General features: G+C 36.5%; 1 protein-coding gene and 1 pseudogene across 2 annotated transcripts in view; both read left to right on the top strand.

Moving 5' to 3' along the window:
* Positions 1-22,559, top strand: part of ZDHHC15 (zinc finger DHHC-type palmitoyltransferase 15) — a 236,446-nt gene that overhangs the window by 55,317 nt on the left and 158,570 nt on the right. The window lies entirely within an intron of this gene.
* LOC122477558 lies at positions 12,967-14,292 on the top strand (annotated as a pseudogene).

Below are 22,559 nucleotides of genomic sequence, written 5' to 3'. Positions count from 1 at the left end.
GTGTTTTCTAATTTTCAGAGTGTAGTTTATTTTCACCTCTTTGGTTACATTTATTCCTAAGTATCTTCTTAGTTGGGGGCAATCTTAATTGGCATTGTCTTCTTAATTTCTGTTTCTGCTGCTTCATTATTGCTCCGTAGAAATGTAAAAGGTTTCTGTACACTGATTTTGCATTCTGTAACTTTACTGAATTCAGTTTTTGGTGGTGTTTGGGGGGTTTCTATATAGAGTATCATGCCATCTACAAATAGGGAAAGTTTTACTTCTTCCTTGCCAGTTTAGATGTCTTTTAATTTTTTGTTGTTGTTGTCTAATTGCTGTGGCTAGTACATCCAGTACTATGTTGAATACAAGTGGTGAGAGTGCATACCCTTGTCTTGTTCATGACCTTAAGGGAAAACCTCTGTTTTTATCCATTGAGGATGGTATGAGCTTTGGGTTTGTCATATATGACCTATGTGATGTTGAGATATGTTCCATCTAAACCCACTTTGAGTGTGTTTATCATGAATGGATGTGGTACTTCATCAAATTCTTTTTCTGCATCTATTGAAATGATCATATGGTCTTATCCTTTATCTTATTGATGTGATATGTCACATTTATTGATTTGTGAATATTCAATCATCTTGCATCCCAGGAATAAATCCCACTTGATCATAGAGAATGATATTTTTTAATGTATTGATGAGTTGAGTTTGCTAATATTAATATTTTGTTGAGAATTTTTGCACCTGTATCCATCAGGGATATTGGCCTGTTCTCTTTTTAGTGGTGTCTTTATCTGGTTTTGGTATCAGGATAATTCTGGCCTCATAGAATTCATCAAATGAATTTTGAAGTTTTCCTTCCTTTTCTACTTTTTGGAATAGTTTAAGAATAGGTATTAATTCTTCTTTTATTTTTTAAAAAGTTTTTATTTAAATTCCAGTTAGTTAATGTATCATGTAACACTAGTTTCGGGTTTACAATGTAGTGATTCAGCACTTTTATACCACACATGATGCTCATCACAACTGCACTCCTTAATCCTTATCACTTATGTAACCCATCCCCACCCAACTCCCTTCTGTAAACCATCAGTTTGCTGTCTATAGTTAAGTCTGTTTCTTTTTTTGCCTCTCTCTCTCTTTTTTAGTTTTACTCATTTGTTTTATTTCTTAAATTCCACATATGAGTGAAATCCTATGGTATTTGTCTTTCTCTAATTTCACATAATACTCTTTAGCTCCATTCATGTCATTGCAGATGGCAATATTTCATTCTTTTTCATGGATGAGTAATATTACATTGTATGTATATACCACGTTTTCTTTATCCATTCATCAGATAGTGGATACTTGGGCTGTTTCCATAATTTGGCTATTGTAAATAATGCTGCTACAAATATTGGGGTGCATGTATCCCTTTGAATTAGTATTTTTGTATTTGTTTCATCCTGTCTTATTGACTGAGGAGACCAATGCACTAAAAGGCTGAGTTTTGCTCAAGGTCACACAGGTAGTAAATAATAACGCCAGGATTTTAACCCTGGTAGTTTGGCACCAGCATCCTTACTCTTTTTTTTTAAGTTTTTATTTAAATTTCACCTAGTTCACATAGAGTGTAGTATTAGTTTCAGATGTACAATATAGTGATTCAACACTTCCATACCATACCAGTGATCATCACAGCAAGTGCACTCCTTAATTCCCATCACGTGTGTAACCTGTACTATAGAGTCTGTTTCTTGCTTTGCCTCTCCCTCTCTGTTTTTCTTTTTACCTATGCTTGTTTGTTTTGTTTCTTAAGTTCCACATGAGTGAAATCATAAGGTGTTTGTCTTTTTCTGACTGACTTATTTTGTTTAGCATAATACACTCTAGCTCCATCCACATTGTTACAAATGGCAAGATTTCATTCTTTTCGATGGCTGATAATGTTCTAGTGTGTGTGTGTGTGTGTGTGTGTGTGTGTGTGTGTGTACACAGCACACCACATCTTCTGTATCCATTCGTCAGTCGATGGATATTTGGGCTCTTTCCATAGCTTGCCTATTGTTGATAATGCTGCTATAAACACTAGGGTGCATGTGTCCCTTTGAAGCAGTATTTTTATATCCTTTGGGTAAATACCTAGTAGTGCAATTGCTGGATCATAGGGTACTTCTACTTTTAACTTTTTGAGGATCCTCCATACTGTTTTCCAGAGTGAATTCCACATCTTTTTTAACCATTCACCAGCCACTGGGCACTTTGACTGTTTCAATAATGTGGCTATTGTTGATAATGCTGCTATAAATATCAGGGTGCATGTAAGCCTTTGAATTAGTACTTTTGTATTCTTTGATTAAATATCTAGTAGTGCAACTGCTGGTTTGTAGAGTAGTTCCAATTTTAACCTTTTGAGGAAACTCCATTCTGTTTTCTAGAGTGGCTGTACCAGTTTGCATTTTCACCAACAGGGCAAGAGGGTTCCCCTTACTCTACATCCTGGCTAACACCTGTTATTTGTTGTGTTGTTGATTTCAGCCATTCTGACATATGTGAGGTGATATCTCATATTAGTTTTGATTTGCATTACCCTGATAGTCAGTTGTGTAGAGCATCTTTCCATATGTCTATTGGCCCTCTAGATGTCTTCCTTGAAAAAATATGTATTCATGTCTTCTTCCCATTTTCTAATTGGATTATTCATTTTTGGGGTGTTGAGTTTTATAAGTTCTTTATAGATTTTGGATACTAACCCCTTGTCATGTATGCCATTTGCAACTATATTTTCCCATTCCATAGGTTGCCTGTTAGTTTTGCTGATTGTCTCCATTTTGCAGAAGATTTTTATTTTGTTGTAGTCCCAATAGTTTACTTTTGCTTTGGTTTCCCTTGCCTCAGAACACATATCTAGAATGAAATTGCTATGGCCAATGTCAAACAGGTTACAGCCTGTGTTCTCCTCTAGGCTTCATATGGTTTCAGATCTCACATTTAGGTCTTTAATCCATTTTGAATTATTTTTGTGTTTGGTATAAGAAAGTGTTCCAATTTCATTCTTTTGTATATTGCTGTCTAATTTCCCCAACACCCCTTGTTAAAGAGACTGTCTTTTTCACATTGGATATCCTTTCCTGATTTGTTGAAGATTAATTGGCCATTCATTTCTGGGTTGTCTATTTTGTTGCATTGATGTATGTGTTTATTTTTGTGCCAGTACCATACTGTTTTAATCACTGCAGCTTTGTAACATAAGACCAGACTTCTGATGCCTCCAGCTTTGCTTTTCCTTTTCAAGTTTGCTTTAGCTATTTGTTGTCTTTTTTGATTCCATACAAATTTCAAGATTATTTGTTCTAGGTCTGTGAAAAAAATGCTGGTGGGTTTTGATAGGCATTGCATTAAATGTGTAGATTACTTTGGATAGTATAGATATTTTAACAATGTTTGTTTTTCCAATTCATCCTCATAGAATATCTTTCCATATCTTTGTATCCTCTTCAATTTCTTTCATCTGTGTTTTGTAGTTTTCTGAGTATAGGTCTTTTATCTCTTTGATTAGGTTTATTCCTAGTTATCTTCTTATTTTGGATGAAATTGTAGTTGGGATTGTTATCTTAATTTCTCTTTCTGTTGCTTCCTTATTGGTGTATAGAAATGTAATGGATTTCTCAATGTTGATTTTATATTCTGTGATTACTGAACTCGTGTATCAGGTCTAGCAGTTTTGGGTGGAGTCTTTTGGGTTTTCTACATAGAGTATCATATCATTTACAAATAGTGAAAGTTTTACTTCTTTCTTATCAATTTGGTTGCCTTTTATTTCATTTTGTTTTCTAATTGTTATGGCTAAGCCTTCCAGTACTGTTAAATAACAGTGTGAGAGTGGACATCCCTGCCTTTTTCCTGACTGTAGAGAAAAATCTCTTAGTTTTTCCTCATTGTGCATGATACAAGCTGTAGGTTTTTCTTATATCGCCTTTATGATGTTGAAGGATATTTTTTCTAAACCCACTTTGTTGAAAGTTTTTATCATGAATGGATGTTGTACTTTATCAACTGCATTACCTTGATACCAAAATCAGCTAAGGACTCCACTAAAAAGGAGTACTAGAGGCCAATATTCCTGTTGAACATGAATGCATAATTCTTCAGTGAAATACTAGCAAACCGAATCCAACAATATATTTTTTAAAATGATTCACCACAATCAAGTGGGATTTATTCCTGTGTTGCAAGTGTGGTTCACCATTCGCAAATCAATCGATATGATATACTACATTAATAAAAAGAATGAGAATCATATGATCATTTCAATAGAAGCAGAAAAATCATTTGACAAAGTACAACATCCATTCATATTATCACTCATTTAAGAGAGGTGTTGGCTATAGAGGCAACAGAGCAGAGTGGTGGGAAGACAATAGAACATAGTAGCTAAAAGTCTGGGTTCTGGAACTATCCTCTCTAAATTCCAATCCTAGGACCAGCACTTCCTACTAAATTTTACAACCTTCTGTTGCCCACTTTATTTTCATGTGGAATAAAATACTACCTATTTCATAGAGTTATTGTGAGAATTTAATGAGATAATGCATGCAAAAGCACTTAGAACAGTGGTAAAAAAAAAAAAGCCATACTTTTCTCAGCAGATATTTGCTACTATTGTTATAGCCTAAGAGCAAGTCTTGAGTTGCCTCTTATTCTCATGTATGGTTCTTTAAGTCAGAGATCATTCATATATATATATATATATATATATATATATATATAATGAACATTTTCTTTTTTCAAATTTTTATTTAAATTCTAGTTAGTTAACATATAGTGTAATATTGGTTTTAGGAGTAGAATTTAGTGTTTCATCAGTTACATATAACATTCAGTGCTCAACACAACAAGTGCCCTCCTTAATACCCATCACCCATTTAGCCCATCCCCTTCCCACCTCCCCTCCATCAAACCTCAACCCTTGTTCTCTATAGTTAAGAGTCTTGTATGGTTTTATTTTTTCTCTTTCCCCCCCCTTCCTCTACATTCATCTGTTTTGTTTCTTAAATTCCACACACAAGTGAAATCTATGGTATTTGTCTTTATCTGACTGATGTTATTTTGCTTTGCATTATAACCTCTAGCTGCATCTATGTTGTTGCTGCAAATGGTAAGATTTCATTCTTTTTTTGTGGCGCTATATATATATATATATATATATATATATATCACCTCTTTATCCATTCATCAGTCGATGGATATTTGGGCTGTTTCTATAATTTAGCTATTGTAGATAATGCTGCTATAAACATCTGGGTACATGTCTCCCTTTGAGCTAATATTTTGGTATCCTCTGTGTAAATACCTAGTAGTACATTTGCTGGATCATAGGGTAGTTCTATTTTTAACTTTTTTGAGGAACCTCTATACTGTTTTCCAGAGTGGCTGTACCAGTTTGCATTCCACCAACAGTTTAAGAGGGATCCCCTTTATCTGCTTCTTCACCAACATCTGTTGATTCCTGTGTTGTTAATTTTAGCCAGTAAAGATAGTTTTCCATAATATGCTTTGAAGACATGTTGGAAGAGGGATTAATTTATGCTCTGTCATAATAATAATAATAATTCAAACTATCATTTATCATTCACTTACCATGTTAAGTATTATATATACATTAAGTCCTTTAGTACTTGCAGCAATACAGTGATGTAGACACTCTTAAATCCATTTTATTGTGTAATAAACTAAAATTTAGAAAATTTAAATTATCCCAGGTCATCCAGCTAGTAATTGAGAGTATTCAAACCCATCACTATCTGAATTCAAAGTTCAGACTCTTGCATTTGTCTTTTAGTTTTCCATCTACAACTTCCTTATTTGCTTAGTTGAGCTCCTTAATGAGAAACATGATGCTCAATTGCTCTTTTATTTAGTGTCCAAAGTACCATATCTTCATTTTTTGTGTGTTATCAGTGAACTCAACCACACCAGTGTAGGGTGTCATTTGAGTGTAAGCTCAACTCAGCCCAGAGCCTTCCTAGTATCATTAATCCAGTTACCAGTATTTGAGCTCTTTAGATTATGTCACCACAATGTATGATTCTTTTTCGTTTATACCTTTTTGACCAATCCTCCCTCACACTTCCCCTCTGGTAACCGTCAACTTGTTTTCTATAGTTGAGTCTGTTCCTTGGTTTGTCTCTATTTCTTCTTTTCAGATATTTGTTCCTGCTTTGTTGAAGATTAATTGACCATATAATGTGGGTTTATTTCTGGGCTTTCTATTCTATTCATCTATGTGTCTATTTTTGTGCCAGTACCATACTGTTTTGATTGCTACAGCTTTGTAATATAACTTGAAGTATGGAATTGTGATACCTCCAGTTTTGTTTTCCTTTTTCAAGATTACTTTGTCTATTTGGGGTCTTCTGTTGTCACAGTGTATGATTTTTGTTTATTTCAGGTTTTTATTTAAATTCCAGTTAACATACAGTGTAATATGTATGTGCAATATAGTGATTCACCACTTACAAAACAACAAGCATCCTTCTTAATATCTATCACCCATTTAACCCATATCCTTGCCCTCCTCCCCTCCAGCAACCCTGTTTTTTCTCTATAGTTAATAAACTATTTTATGGTTTGCCTCTCTCTTTTTTCCCCATGCTCATCTGTTTTGTTTCCTTTTAAAAAAATCTTTAATGTTTATTTATTTTTGAGAGATAGAGACAGAGTGTGAGAGGGGGATAGGCAGAGAGAGGGAGACACAGAATCTGAAGCAGGTTCCAGGCTTTAAGCTATCAGCACAGAGCCTGACCCAGGGCTCAAATTCATGAACTACAAGATCATGTCCTGAGCCAAAGTCGGATGCCTAACCAACTGAGCCACCCAGGTGCCCTCATCTGTTTTGTTTCTTAAGTTCCACATATGAGTGAAATAATAAGGTATTTGTATTTCTATGATTTTTTTCACTTAACATAATATGCTCTAGCTCCATCCACATAGTTGCAAATGGCAAGATACCATTCTTTTTGATGGCTAAATTTAGATTTGACTGTAGCCAGAAGAAAGTTAGACTTGGAAAGAACTTCTAAACTCTAGGTCAGGTTACAAGGAGACACCATGAAATTTATTTTTCAGAAAGTATTAGACACTCAAGTATCTGGCATGAATCAGTGAGCCTTGCCTAGACTCTGGCCAAGAGGCCTAATGAATATCTATGGTCCCTTCTAACCCTGTGAATCTGTTTCAATTTATACTGCACTATTAAAGTAGAATACAATACAGCATATGACTACCAGTAGGAACATTATTTGGCATTGGCAAAGAAAATATTACTGGCAAATAAATGAACACCTCAAATCACATAGCCTTTTGTTCAGCCTCCACATCTTAAGAAAACCATATTCAAACATACAGCAAAACTGTTTCCATTTCTTGTCTAGTTAATGGTTCCTTTACTGGATTGAAGAGCTCCCTCCAAAATTTATGACCATCCAAAACCAATAAATGTGATTTTATTTAAAAATATGATCCTTGCAGATTTAATCTAAATCAAGATGAGACCATACAGCATTAGGATTGGCCCTACGACTGGTGTCCTTATAAGAAAAGGAATATTTATATACAAAGATACAGAGAGGATAGCCATGTCAAGACAAAGGCAGAAATTGGAGGTATGTTGTCACAATCCAGAGAACACCAACTATTGCGAAGAATCACCAGAAGTTAGGATGAGGCAAGGAATGATTCTCCCCTGGAATCTTCAGAGGGAATATGACCTTGTTCTAGTCTCCAGAACTATGAGAGAATAAATTTATTTAAGCCACCCAGTTTGTGATAATTTTTCATGACATAGCCAGGGAATTAATACAGTTTCTGATAAATTCCAATCTCCAATTCAATAAGAGCATTGTAACAGTAGCAAATAAGCACAGACTTTGGTGTTAGATGTACCCAGGATCAAATCTTGACTTTGCCATTCAATATATAATATATGACCTTTGGGAACTTAACCTCACTAAGTTTCACTTTCTTCATCTGTAAAATTGTTCTAAAAGTAACTGTCTTCTTCTTTTTTGAGAGAGAGAGAGAGAGAGAGAATCCAAGGAGGGGCAAAGAGAGGGAGAGAGAGAGAGAGAGAGAGAGAGAGAGAAGCAGGGATCACCCAAAACAGGGCTAGTGTTCACCCAAAGCAGGACTCGAGATCACCTAAAGTGGGGCTGATGCTCACCCAAAGCGGGGCTAGAGGTCTCCCAAAGTGGGGCTTGTGCTCACCCCATGTGGGACTCAAACTCACAAACTGTGAGCTCATGACCTGAGCCAAAGTCAGGTGCTTAATGACTGAGCCACCCAGGCTCCCAAAAGTAATTGTCTTACATGGTGTGTAGAGCACTAAAATCAGATGATGTATATAAGTCTCTTGGCATAGTGCCTGATATAATTACAAAATAAATAGTAGTAGATACTATTATTGTTATTGTTATTAACATTGGGAAGGACCTAAAAGATCTTTCTTCTAAGAAGCATAATATATTTTAGGACGATAATTCCTACCTTTATAAATATATTGTAAGAAGCCCTGCACTCATATTTTGTAAGTAGAACAACTGAGATCAAAAGAAGTAACGTATGTTGACCTAATCAGATTGTTTCTAGTGTACAGAAAGAACTAAAGCCCAGATCAATGACAGTCCAGAATATTATTTACTATAAAATCCTTGATTATGCAGGACTAATTATTTTTTAAGACATGAGTCCATATCTTTTTCAATAGATCATACTAGAAACAAGGCCCATAATAATAATTTTGCTTTAATAAGACTGTGTGTCATAGATGATCTTTTCAGCATCATAGTATCTGTATTTTGAAAATCTTGATGTGAGGATCTGAGATGTGCTCGATGTTAGAAATTTAGTAGGATTCAAGGATAGGTGAGGATAGGGAATGAATTTAGGAATGAGATCAGGCACAATCTGTCAGAAAATCCACATATAATCAAGAGTAACATATTTACTATAGTTGCTTATCTTGGAAAATATCCATTAATTGTTTTAAGCAAAAATTTCACTCATCCTTTGAGAATTCATTTGCATAGTAGCTTGCATACTAAATTCTCTGGTTTTCCCTTTTAAAGTTAAAGATACTTGTAGTTATTTACTTTTTTAGACATAGATGTAATTCCTAAATACTTGAACTTCTGTGGGCTGAATTTTGTCCTCCTGACATTTATATGTTGAAATCCCAACCCCCACTATCTCAGACTGTGAATGTATTTAGAGATAGGTTTTTTAAAGAGGTAATTAACTTCAAATGAAGTCAGTAGGGTGAGCCCTAATTATTATGACTGGTGTCCTTATAAAAAGAGGATATTAGGACACAGACACACAATTCTAAAGACCATGTGAGGACACAAGAAGATGGCCATCTACAAAGCAAGAAAAAACGTCTCAGAAGAAACCAACCCTGTCAATCCTTTAATGTTGGACTTCTAGCCTCCAAAATTGTGAGAAAGTAAATTTCTGTTGTTTAAGCCATTCAGTCTGTAGACTTTGTTATCATGGCCCTAACAAGTTAATATAAGAAATTATTTAGGTTTCCATTTGAAAGCCCAGAGCATGGAAGTATGTGCTTTGTGTCTACTTCTTAATTATATGAATTTTGATTTATTGGTCATATATTAGACACCAGGAAAGTAAGAGGGCACTGAGAAGGAAATGCTTGGGCCACAGTATGATCTTTTATCCTTACTTTCATACTGCATAGGAAATCCTCAATTAGGTTTTGGGCAGTTATTTTAGTGCTCTTAACAATAGCCTATTTTATACTCATTGTTGTAAAATTACTATATAATGTGGGTTTTGGGACCAAATGAAGCTCTCTTTAGAGGCTAACCCCCTTCTAAAAGAATGTTATGTTAATTTCAGTATAATTATAACTTTAGTTATTATATTAAGAATGATTAATAATATAACTAGCATTAATAATTTTGTTACAAAAATGCTTACTGAATATTTAAACAATACAAAAATATATAAAATAAAAAATTTAAGTCCTCCTCATACTGCCTCCTACCTATCACTACTTATCCATAACTACCATATTTACTTTGATTTGTATCATTGATCTTTTTCTCTGTTTTTACATACAAACATATGAGTACAGATGTGTATATTTGTATAGACTTGTATTTTTTTAACTGGATTATACTGTGCATATTATTCTATGACCTACTTTTCTCAATAATATAAATTCCTTTCCATGTTAACATATAACAATGTATTTCATTTTTTAATCTCAGGATATGAAATAGTATACATATACTATGATTTATTTAATGTTTCCCCAGTGATAAAGTTAAAAAATAAAATTTTATTGTTTTTCTTGATTATGAGTAATAGAACCTCACAAAATGTAAACAATATAGAAATGTATAAAGTAGAAAGTATGAGTTCTTTGTAATTATTGTAGAGGTTAAGGTAAAGGCAAGATTCAGTGGTGTATCATCTCAAATCTAAAGACACATACAGAGGTGCCTGGGTATCTGAGTTGGTTAAGCTTCTGACTCTTGGTTTCAGCTCAGGGCACGATCTCATGGTTCATGAGTTCAAGCACTGCATTGGACTCTATGCTGACAGTGAGGAGCCTCCTTGGTATCCTCTTCCTCTCTCTGCCCATCCCCTGCTTGCTCTCTCTCTCCCTCTCTCTCTCTCTCTCTCTTTTAAATAAACTTACAAAAGGAAAGACACAAACAAACTTAAGTGAGGAAATAGAAAAACATTTACCATTCAATTGGAAGTGAAAAACAACCAGGATAGCAATACTTGCATCATGCAAAATAGACTTTAAAACAAAGACTATAACAAAATACAAAGAAGAGTATTACATAATGATAAAGGCGACAGTCCAGTAAGAGGATATAACAATTATAAATATTTACACATTCAACATTGGAGCACCTAAATACATAAAGAAAATATTAACATACATAAGGAGAGAAATTGATGGCAATATAATCGTAGGAGACTTTAACACCACACTTACATCGATAGATTGATCATTCAAGCAGAAAATCAATACAGAAACGAGTTCTTGAATAACACATTAGATCAGATGGATATAACAGATATATACAGAACATTCCGTCCAAAAACAACAGAATATACATTATTTCAAGTGCACATGGAACATTTTCCAGCATAGATCACATGTTAGGCCAAAAAACAGGTCTCAATAAATTTAAGAAAATTGAAATCACACCATACACCTTTTCCAACCACCATAGTATATAACTAGAAATCAATCACAGGGAAAAAACTCGAAAACACCCACAAATACATGAAGGCTAACCAAAATGGCACTAAGCAACCAATGGATTTATGAAGAAATCAAAGAAAATGACACAAAAATATGGAAACAGATAAAAATGAAAACACAATAGTCCAAAATCTTTGGGACACAGTGAAAACAATTATAAAGAGTAAAATGTATAGTAATACAGGCCTATCTCATGAAACAAGAAAAAGCTGAAATAAACAACCTAACCATATACCTAAAGGAAGTAGTAAAAGGAGAACACGCAAAGCCCAAAGCTAGTAAAATGAAGGAAATAAAGATTAGAGCAGAAATAAATGAAATAGAGAAAAAAAAACAATAGAAAAGATTAACAAAATCAAGAGCTGGTTCTTTGAAAAGATAAACCAAATTAGTAAACCCTTATCCAGACTCACCAGTTGTTACAAAGGATTACAAGAGAATACTATGAAAGATTATATGCCAACAAATTGGACAATCTAGAAGAAATGAATAAAATCCTAAAAACATACAATCTTCCAAAACTAAATTATAAAGAAACAAAATCTCAGCAGATCAATTACTAGTAAAAAAAAATTGAATTGGTAATCAAAAAACTACCCAAAATTAAAAGTACAGGATCAGATGGATTCACAGGTAAATTCTACCAAACATTTAAAGAAGAATTAATATCTATTCTCCTCAAACTTTTCCAAAAAATAGAAGAGGAAGAAAAGTTTGTAAATACATTCTATGAGATCAGCATTACCCTGATACCAAAAGCAGACAGATACCACAAACAGAGAAAACTGTAGGCTAATATGCTTGATAAACAGAGATGTAAAAATCCTCAACAAAGTATTATCAAACTGTATTCAACAATACATTAACAGATCATTCACTACAATCAAGTGGGATTTATTCTGGGGATGTAAGAATGGTACAATATTTGCAAATCAATCAATGTGATATACTACATCAACAAAACAAAGGATATAAATCATATGATCTCAATAGATGCAGAAAAAGCATTTGACAAAAATCAAACATCTGTTCATGATAAAAAGTCTCAACAAAGTGAATCTAGAGGGAACATACCTCAACACTGTAAAGGCTATGTATGAAATACCCACAGCTATCATACTCAATGGTGAAAAATTGAGTGCTTTTTCTCTAAAAGCAGGAACAAGACAAAGATGTCCAGTCTTGCAACTTTTATTCAACACAGTACTGGAAGTCCTAGCCACAGCAATCTGGCAAGAAAAAGAAATAAGAAGCATCCATATTGGTAAGGGAGAAGTTAAATGGTCACTATTTACAGCTGACATAATACAATATATAGAAAACCCAAAAAAACTCCACCAAAAACTACCAGAAATAATAAATGAACTCAGTGAAGTTGCAGGACAAAAAGTTAATACCAAGAAATCGATAGCATGTTTATTCACTAATAACAAAGTAGCAGAGAAATAAAGAAAATAATTCCATTTACAATTGCACACACACACACACACACACACACACACACAAATAACAAGAAAAAAATTTAACCAAGGAGGTGAAAGACTTGTACTCTGAAAACTATAAAGCATTGATGACTTTTTTAGTATTATCTGCTTGTGGAACAACCTCCTGCTCCTCCCTCTGCCACCCTGAGTCACTGCCTGGGCAGCTCCAGCCAGTTGGCTCCCCATTCTCGCCACCGATATTTGGAGTTCTTACTTCAACATGGCAGAAATTGACAACTTGCCTAGGGTAATTAAAAGACGAGTGAATGGTCTCAAAACCTTCAAGTTAAACGTGCACAGATAGAAACCAAATTCCATGAGGAAGTTCATGATCTTGAAAGATAGTATGCTGTTCTCTATCAGCCTCTATTTGATAACTGATTTGAGATCATTAATGCAATTTATGAACCTATAGAAGAAGAATTTGAATGGAAACCATATGAGGAGGATGAAATTTCTGAGGAGCTGAAAGAAAAAGCCAAGATTAAAGATGAGGAAAAGGTTGAAGAAAAAGAAGACCCCAAGGGAATTCCTGAATTCTGGTTGATTGTTTTTAAGAATGTTGACTTGCTCAGTGATATGGCTCAGGGGCATGGTGAACCTGTTCTAAAGCACTTGAAAGATAGTAAAGTGAAGTTCTCAGATTCTGACCAGCAGATGAGTTTTGTCTTAGAATTTCACTTTGAACCCAATGAATATTTCGAAAATAAAGTGTTGACAAGATATAGAGGATGAGGTCAGAAGCGGATGATTCTGATCCCTTTTTTTTTTTGATAGACCAGAAATTATGGGTTATACAGGATGCCAGATTGGAATAAAAGGAAAGAATATCATTTTGAAAACCATTGAGAAGCAGCAGAAACACAGGGACGTGGGATAGTTTGTATTGTGGCCAAAACAGTTTCCAATGACTCTTTCTTTAATTTTTTTTTGCCCGTCTTGAAGTTCCAAAGAGTGGAGATCTGGATGTTGCTGCTGAAGCTATCCTTGCTGCAGACTGAAATTGGTCACTTTTTACATGAGCATATAATCCCAAGATCAGTGTTATACATTACTAAAGAAGCTCTTGAAGTTGATGATGATGATGATTTTGATGAAGAAGCAGATGAGGAAGGGGAAGAAGGAGATAAGGAAAATTATCCAGACTATTACTTGAAAAAAAAATATCAAAACCCAGCAGAGTGCAGGCAGCAGTAAAGCAGGATATATGTGGCCTTAAGGATAACCTGCACTGTAATAGCCTAAACACAACTATTATTTACTTACAGCCTTATGGTTTTGTATTTTCTTGGAAGATCCAGTAATTTTTTAAAGGAAAGGAACTAAAAATTTTAAAGACCAATTTGTTCTACTTAACATTTTAACTATAGTTTTTCTGTCAGATCTATTGATTGCACAATCTTTCACGCATGTTCATTCATTAGTATATGATTTGATTCTTCTGGAGTAATTTTTATCACATAACAAAGATTTTAGATTACGTACGGCTATAAAAGTTACAGAACTGGTAAAAGAAAGAGTTTTATTTATTGTTTTGCTAATGATTTCCCCTGAAGAACCAAAGTATTTTTTTTCAGCGGTAGTTGAATTGGGTTTAAGTTTGCTTGCACTAGGTGGGCCTTTCATTACTTTGTTATACAAAGTATTTGCCTAAGACAAATCATTACTTAAAAAACAAAAACAAAATTTGTCAAGACAAATATATGGTTAAGAATCTCAATTAAGACCACAACTTATAACTTAGATTATAAATGGATTTTTGTATTTTAAGTGAAATAGTAAGAAACCTAGTAAGGAAATGATAATAAAGAAACCTAACTTGGGGTGCCTGGGTGGCTCAGTCGTTTGAGCATCTGACTTCAGCTCAGGTCATGATCTCAGAGTTTGTGAGTCTGAGCCCCGTGTCGGCTCTGTGCTGTCAGCTCAGAGCCTGCAGCCTGCTCTGGATTTTGTGTCTCCTTCTCTCTCTGCCCCTCCACCATTCACGCTCTCTCTCTCTCTCTCTCTCTCTCTCTCTCTCTCTCTCTCAAAAATAAACATTAGAAAAAAAGAAAAACTCATAGTTTGGTTATTGGTTACTACTGGGAGTTGAAGAAAGCCTATTTTCAGAGGTTAAGCCTCATTTTTTATTTAAATCTAAGTTAACATATATTGTAATAATGGTGTCAAGAGTAGAATTTAGTGATTTGTCACTTACGTATAACACCCAGTGCTCATCCCAACAAGTGCCCTCCTTAATACCCATCCCCCATTTAGACCATCCCCTGACTCAACAATCCTCCAACAGCCCTCAGTTTGTTTTCTGCATTTAAGAGTCTTTTATGGTTTGCCACCCACTCTGTTTTGATCTTATTTTTACTTCCCTTCCCCTATGTTCATCTGTTTTCTTTCTTAAATTCCCCATATAAGTGAACTCATATGATACTTATCTTTCTGTGACTGACTTTATTTCATTTAGCATAATACATTCTAGTTCCATCCACATTGTTGCAAGTGGCAAAATTTAATTCTTTTTTATTGCTGAGTAATATTCCATTGTGTATATATGCCACATATTCTTCATCCATTCATCAGTTAATGTACATTTAGGCTCTTTCCATAAATAGGCTACCGTTGATACTGCTATTATAAACATTGGGGTGCATGTGCCCCTTCGAATCAGCATTTTTTTAATCTTTGGATAAATACCTAGTAGTGTAATTGTTGGGCCCTAGGGTAGCTCTATATGTAATTTTTTGAGGAACCTCCATAATGTTTTCCAGAGTGACTGAACCAGTTTGTATTCCCACTAGCAGTGCAAAAGGGCTCCTCTTCCTCTGCATCTTTGCCAATATCTGTTGTTTCCTGACTTAACTTTAGCCATTCTGACAAATGTGAGGTGGTATCTCATTGGGGTTTTGATTTGTATTTCCCTGATGATAAGTGATGTTGAGCATCTTTTCATGTGTCTGTTGGCTAACTGGATGTCTTCTTTGGAAAAGTGTCCATTCATGCCTTCTGCCCATTTCTTCACTGGATTATTTGTTTTGGGGTTTTATGTTTGATAAAATATTTATAGATTTTAGATACTAACCCTTTATCAGATATGTCATTTGCAAATATCTTCTCCCATTCAATCAATTGCCTTTGATTTTGTTGATTCTTTCCTTCACCTTGCAGAAGCTGTTTTTTCGTGATGAGGTCCAAATAGTACACTTTTGCTTTTGTTTCCCTTGCCCCTGGAGACATGTCCAGTAAGAAGTTCTATAGCCGAGGTCAAAAAGGTTGTTGCCTGTTTTCTCCTCTAGGATTTTGATGGTTTTCAGTCTCAAATTTAGGTCTTTCATCCATTTTAAGTTTGATTTTTGTGTATGGTGTAAAAAGTGGTTCAGGTCCATTATTCTGCATGTTGCTGTCCAGTTTTACCAACACCATTTGCTAAGGAGACTATCTTTTTTGCCATTGGATATTCTTTCCTGTTTTGTCAAAGATTAATTGGCCATATATTTGTAAGTCCATTTCTGGGTTCTCTCTTCTTTTCCCTTGATCTATGTATCTCTTTTTTTGCAAGAGCCATACTGTCTTGATGATTACAGCTTTGTAATACAGCTTGAAGTCCAGAATTATGTTGCCTCCAGCATTGGTTTTCTTTTTATTTTTCTTTTTCATTTATTTTAATTTAATTTTCTTTAATTTACATCCACATTAGTTAGCATATAGTGCAACAATGATTTCAGGAATAGATTCCTTAATGCCCCTTACACATTTATCCCATCCCCCCTCCCACAAACCTTCTAGTAACTCTCTGTTCTCCATTTTTAAGACTTTCTTATCTTTTGTTCCGCTCCCTGTTTTTATATTATTTTTTCTTCCCTTCCCTTGTGTTCATCAGCTCTGTGTCTTAAAGTCCTCAAATGAGTGAAGTCATATGATATTTGTCTTTCTCTGACTAATTTCACTTAGCATAATACCCTCTAGTTCCATCCACATAGTTGCAAATGACAAGATTTCATTCTTTTTGATTGCTGAGTAATACTCCATTGAATAAACATATACCACATTCTCTTTACCATTCATCCAACAATGAACATTGGGTCCTTTCCATACTTTGGCTATTGTTGATAGTGCTGCTATAAACATTGGGGTGCATGTGTCCCTTCGAAATAGCATACCTGTATCATTTGGATAAGTACCTAGTAGTGTCATAGTTGGGTCATAGGGTAGTTCTATTTTTAATTTTTTGAGGAACCTCCATACTGTTTTCCAGAGTGTCTGTCCAGCCTGCATTCCCACCAGCAGTGCAAAAGACATCCTCTCTCCGCATCCTCACCTACATCTGTTCTTGCCTGAGTTGTTAATGTTAATCACTGTAACAGGTGTGAGGTGGTATCTCTTTGTGGTTTTGGTTTGTATTTCCCTGATGATGAGTGATGGTGAGCATTTTTTCATGTTCGCCATCTGGATGTCTTCTTTGGAGAAGTGTCGATTCATGTCTTTTGCCCATTTCTTTATTGGATTATTTGTTTTTTGGGTGTTGAGTTTGATAAGTTCCTTATAGATTTTGGATACTAACCCTTTCTCTGATATGTCATTTGCAAATATCTTCTCCCATTCTGTCAGTTGCCTTTTAGTTTTGCTGATTGTTTCCTTCACTGTGCAGAAGCTTTTTATTTTGATGAGGTCCCAATACTTCATTTTTGCTTTTGTTTCCCTTGCCTCTGGAGATGTGTTGAGTAAGTACTTTCTGTGGAGGAGATAAAACTGTTTTTTTGTCTGGTTTCTCCTCAAGGATTTTAGTGGCTTCCTCTCTTACATTTAGGTCTTTCACCAATTTTGAATTTATTTTTGTGTATGGTCTAAGATAGGGGTCCAGGTTTAGTCTTCTGCATGTCGCTGTCCAGTTTTCCCAGCATCACTTGCTGAAGAGACTGTCTTTACCGCATTGAATATCCTTTTCTGATTTGTCAAAGATTAGTAGGCCATATGTTTGTGGGTCCATTTCTGGGTTCTCTATTCTGTTCTATTGACTGAGTGTCTGTTTTTGTGCCAGTAACATACTGTCTTAATGATTACGGCTTTGTAGTATAGCTTGAAGTCTGGGATTGTGATGCCTCCTGCTTTGGTTTTCTTTTCCAAGATTTCTTCGGCTATTCGGGGTCTTTTCTGGTTCCATACAAATTTTAGGATTATTTGTTCTCACTCTGTGAAGAATGCTGGTGTTACTTTGAAAGGGATTGCACTGAATATGGAGATTGCGGGGGGTTCCGAAGATGGCGGCTTAGGAGGACGCTGGGCTCACTGCGCATCCTACTGATCACTTAGATTCCACCTACACCTGCCTAACTAACCCAGAAAACCACCAGAATACTAGCAGAATGGAGTCTCTGGAGCCAAGCGCAGACGAGAGGCCCACGGAAGAGGGTAGGAAGGGCGGCGAGGCGGTGCGCACTCCACTGACTGGCGGGAGGGAGCCGGGGCAGAGGGGCAGTCCGCCGGCCAAGCAGAGGCCCCGCGTCTGGCTGGCAAAAGCCAAGGGGCCGGATGGAGTGTGTCCCCACAGCAAGCGGGACTTGACATCTGGAGGTTATAAGCTAACAGCTCTGCTCAGAGAACGGGAGGGCTGGAGGACAACGGGAGGGACTGTTGTTGAGCCCCAGACGACAGAGCTCAGTTTGGCGGGGAACAAAGGCGCTCGCCAGTGCCATCTCCCTCGCCCATCCCCCAGCCGAAATCCAAAAGGGAACCAGTTCCTGCCAGGGAACTTGCTCCACCCAAACACCCAACACGGTGTTTCTGCGGAGCCAACCCTCTGGCAGCGGGTCTGACTCTCTTCCGCTGCCACAGGGCCCCTCCTGAAGTGGATCACCTAAGGAGAAGCAAGCTAAGCCTGCCCCTCCTGCCCCCGTGCACCTTGCCTACCCACCCCAGCTAATACGCCAGATCCCCAGCACCACAAGCTGGCAGTGTGCAAGTAGCCCAGACGGTCCACGCCACCCCACAGTGAATCCCGCCCGTAGGAGAAGGGAAGAGAAGGCACACACCAGTCTGACTGTGACCCCAGCGGTGGGCTGGAGGCATACATCAGGTCTGACTGCGGCCCCGCCCACCAACTCCAGGTATACAGCACAGCACAGGGGATGTGCCCTGCAGGTCCGAACCACTCCAGGGACTATCCAAAATGACCAAACGGAAGAATTCCACTCAAAGAATCTCCAGGAAATAACAAAAGCTAATGAACTGATAAAAAAGGATTTAAATAACATAACAGAAACTGAATTTAGCATAATATTCATAAAATTAATCGCTGGGCTTGAAAACAGTATACAGGACAGCAGAGAATCTCTTGCTACAGAGATCAAGGGACTAAGGAACAGTCTGGAGGAGCTGAAAAACGCTTTAAACGAAATGAAAAACAAAATGGAAACAATGACGGCTCGGATTGAAGAGGCAGAGGAGAGAATAGATGAACTAGAAGATAAAGTTATGGAAACAGAAGAAGCTGAGAAAAAGAGAGATAAAAAAATCCAGGAGTATGAGGGGAAAATTAGAGAACTAAGTGACACACTAAAAAGAAATAATCTACGCATAATTGGTATCCCAGAGGAGGAAGAGAGAGGAAAGGTGCTGAAGGTGTCCTTGAAGAAATAATAGCTGAGAACTTCCCTGATCTGGGGAAGGAAAAAGGCATTGAAATCCAAGAGGCACAGAGAACTCCCTTCAGACATAACTTGAATCGATCTGCACGACGTATCATAGTGAAACTGGCAAAATACAAGGATAAAGAGAAAATTCTGAAAGCAGCAAGGGTTAAAAGTGCCCTAACTTATAAAGGGAGACATATAAGACTCGTGACTGATCTCTCTTTTGAAACTTGGCAGGCCAGAAAGGATTGGCACGAGATCTTCAATGTATTGAACAAAAAAAATATGCAGCGGAGAATCCTTTATCCAGCAAGTCTATCATTTAGAATAGAAGGAGAGATAAAGGTCTTCCCAAACAAACAAAAACTGAAGGAATTTGTCACCACTAAACCAGCCCTACAAGAGATCCTAAGGGGGATCCTGTGAGACAAAGTACCAGAGATATCGCTACAAGCATAAAACATACAGACATCACAATGACTCTAAACCCGTATCTTTCTATAATAACACTGAATGTAAATGGACTAAAAGCACCAACCAAAGACATAGGGTATCAGAATGGATAAAAAGCAACCCATCTATTAGCTGTCTACAAGAGACACATTTTAGATCTGAGGACACCTTTAGATTGAGAGTGAGGGGATAGAGAACTATTTATTATGTTACTGGAAGCAAAAAGAAAGCTAGAGTAGCCATACTTATATCAGACAAACTAGACATTGAATTAAAGGCTGTAACAAGAGATGAAGAAGGGCATTATATAATAACTACAGGGACTATCCATCAGGAAGAGGTAACAATTATAAATGTCTATGTGCCGAATACCAGAGCCCCCAAATATATAAAACAATTACTCATAAACATAAGCAACCTTATCGATAAGAATGTGGCAATTGCAGGGGACTTTAACACTCCACTTAGAGAAATGGATAGATCATCTAGACACACGGTCAATAAAGAAATAAGGGCCTTGAATGACACATTGATTCAGATGGACTTGACAGATATATTTAGAACTCTGCATTGCAAAGCAACAGAATATACTTTCTTCTAAAGTGCACATGGAACATTCTCCAAGATAATTCATATACTGGGTCACAAAACAGCCCTTCATAAGTATACAAGAATTGAAATTATACCATGCATACTTTCAGACCTCAATGCTCTGAAGCTTGAAATCAACCACAGGAAAAAGGCTGGAAAACCTCCAAAAGCATGGAGGTTAAAGAACACCCTACTAACGAATGAGTGGGTTAACCAGGCAATTAGGGAAGAAATTAAAAAATATATGGAAACAAACGAAAATGAAAATACAACAATCCAAATGCTTTGGGATGCAGCGAAGGCAGTCCTGAGAGGAAAATACATTGCCATCCAGGCCTATCTCAAGAAGCAAGAAAAATCCCAAATACAAAATCTAACAGCACACCTAAAGGAAATAGAAGCAGTACAGCAAAGACAGCCTAAACCCAGGAGAAGAAGAGAAATAATAAAGATCAGAGCAGAAATAAATAATATAGAATCTAAAAAAAGTGTAGAGCAGATCATCGAAACCAAGAGTTGGTTTTTTGAAAAACTAAACAAAATTGACAAACCTCTAGCCAAGCATCTCAAAAAGAAAAGGGAGATGACCCAAATAGATAAAAACATGAATGAAAATGGGATTATTACAACCAATCCCTCAGAAATACAAACAATTATCAGGGAATACTATGAAAAATTATATGCCAACAAATTGGACAACCTGAAAGAAATGGGCAAATTCCTAAACACCCACACTCTTCCAAAACTCAATCAGGAGGAAATAGAAAGCTTGAACAGACCCATAACCAGCGAAGAAATTGAATCGGTTATCAAAAATCTCCCAACAAATAAGAGTACAAGTGGCCCTATGCATCAGTGCTCCTGTATCCCTTGGATAAATTCCTAGCAGTGCTATTGCTGGGTCATAGGGTAGGTCTATTTTTAATTTTCTGAGGAAGCTCCACACTGCTTTCCAGAGCGGCTGCACCAATTTGCATTCCCACCAACAGTGCAAGAGGGTTCCCGTTTCTCCACATCCTCGCCAGCATCTATAGTCTCCTGATTTGTTCATTTTGGCCACTCTGACTGGCGTGAGGTGATACCTGAGTGTGGTTTTGATTTGTATTTCCCTGATAAGGAGCGACGCTGAACATCTTTTCATGTGCCTGTTGGCCATCCGGATGTCTTCTTTAGAGAAGTGTCTATTCATGTTTTCTGCCCATTTCTTCACTGGGTTATTTGTTTTTCGGGTGTGGAGTTTGGTGAGCTCTTTATAGATTTTGGAGACTAGCCCTTTGTCCGATATGTCATTTGCAAATATCTTTTCCCATTCCGTTGGTTGCCTTTTCGTTTTGTTGGTTTTGTTGGTTGTTTCCTTTGCTGTGCAGAAGCTTTTATCTTCATAAGATCCCAGTAATTCACTTTTGCTGTTTATTCCCTTGCCTTTGGGGACGTGTCGAGTAAGAGATTGCTACGGCTGAGGTCAGAGAGGTCTTTTCCTGCTTTCTCCTCTAAGGTTTTGATGGTTTCCTGTCTCACATTTAGGTCCTTTATCCATTTTGAGTTTATTTTTGTGAATGGTGTGAGAAAGTGGTCTAGTTTCAACCTTCTGCATGTTGCTGTCCAGTTCTCCCAGCACCATTTGTTAAAGAGACTGTCTTTTTTCCATTGGATGTTCTTTCCTGCTTTGTCAAAGATGAGTTGGCCATACGTTTGTGGGTCTAGTTCTGGGGTTTCTATTCTATTCCATTGGTCTATGTGTCTGTTTTGGTGCCAATACCATGCTGTCTTGATGATGACAGCTTTGTAGTAGAGGCTAAAGTCTGGGATTGTGATGCCTCCTGCTTTGGTCTTCTTCTTCAAAATTACTTTGGCTATTCGGGGCCTTTTGTGGTTCCATATGAATTTTAAGATTGCTTGTTCTAGTTTCAAGAAGAATGCTGGTGCAATTTTGATTGGGATTGCATGGAATGTGTAGATAGCTTTGGGTAGTATTGACATTTTGACAATATTTATTCTTCCAATCCATGAGCAGGGAATGTCTTTCCATTTCTTTAAATCTTCTTCAATTTCCTTCATAAGCTTTCTATAATTTTCAGCATACAGATCCTTTACATCTTTGGTTAGATTTATTCCTAGGTATTTTATGCTTCTT

This window comes from Prionailurus bengalensis, chromosome X (assembly GCF_016509475.1).
Source record: "Prionailurus bengalensis isolate Pbe53 chromosome X, Fcat_Pben_1.1_paternal_pri, whole genome shotgun sequence".
Lineage (NCBI taxonomy): Eukaryota > Metazoa > Chordata > Mammalia > Carnivora > Felidae > Prionailurus > Prionailurus bengalensis.
Note: the sequence above shows the minus strand (reverse complement) of the source record. Positions and strands in the feature narration are given on the sequence as shown.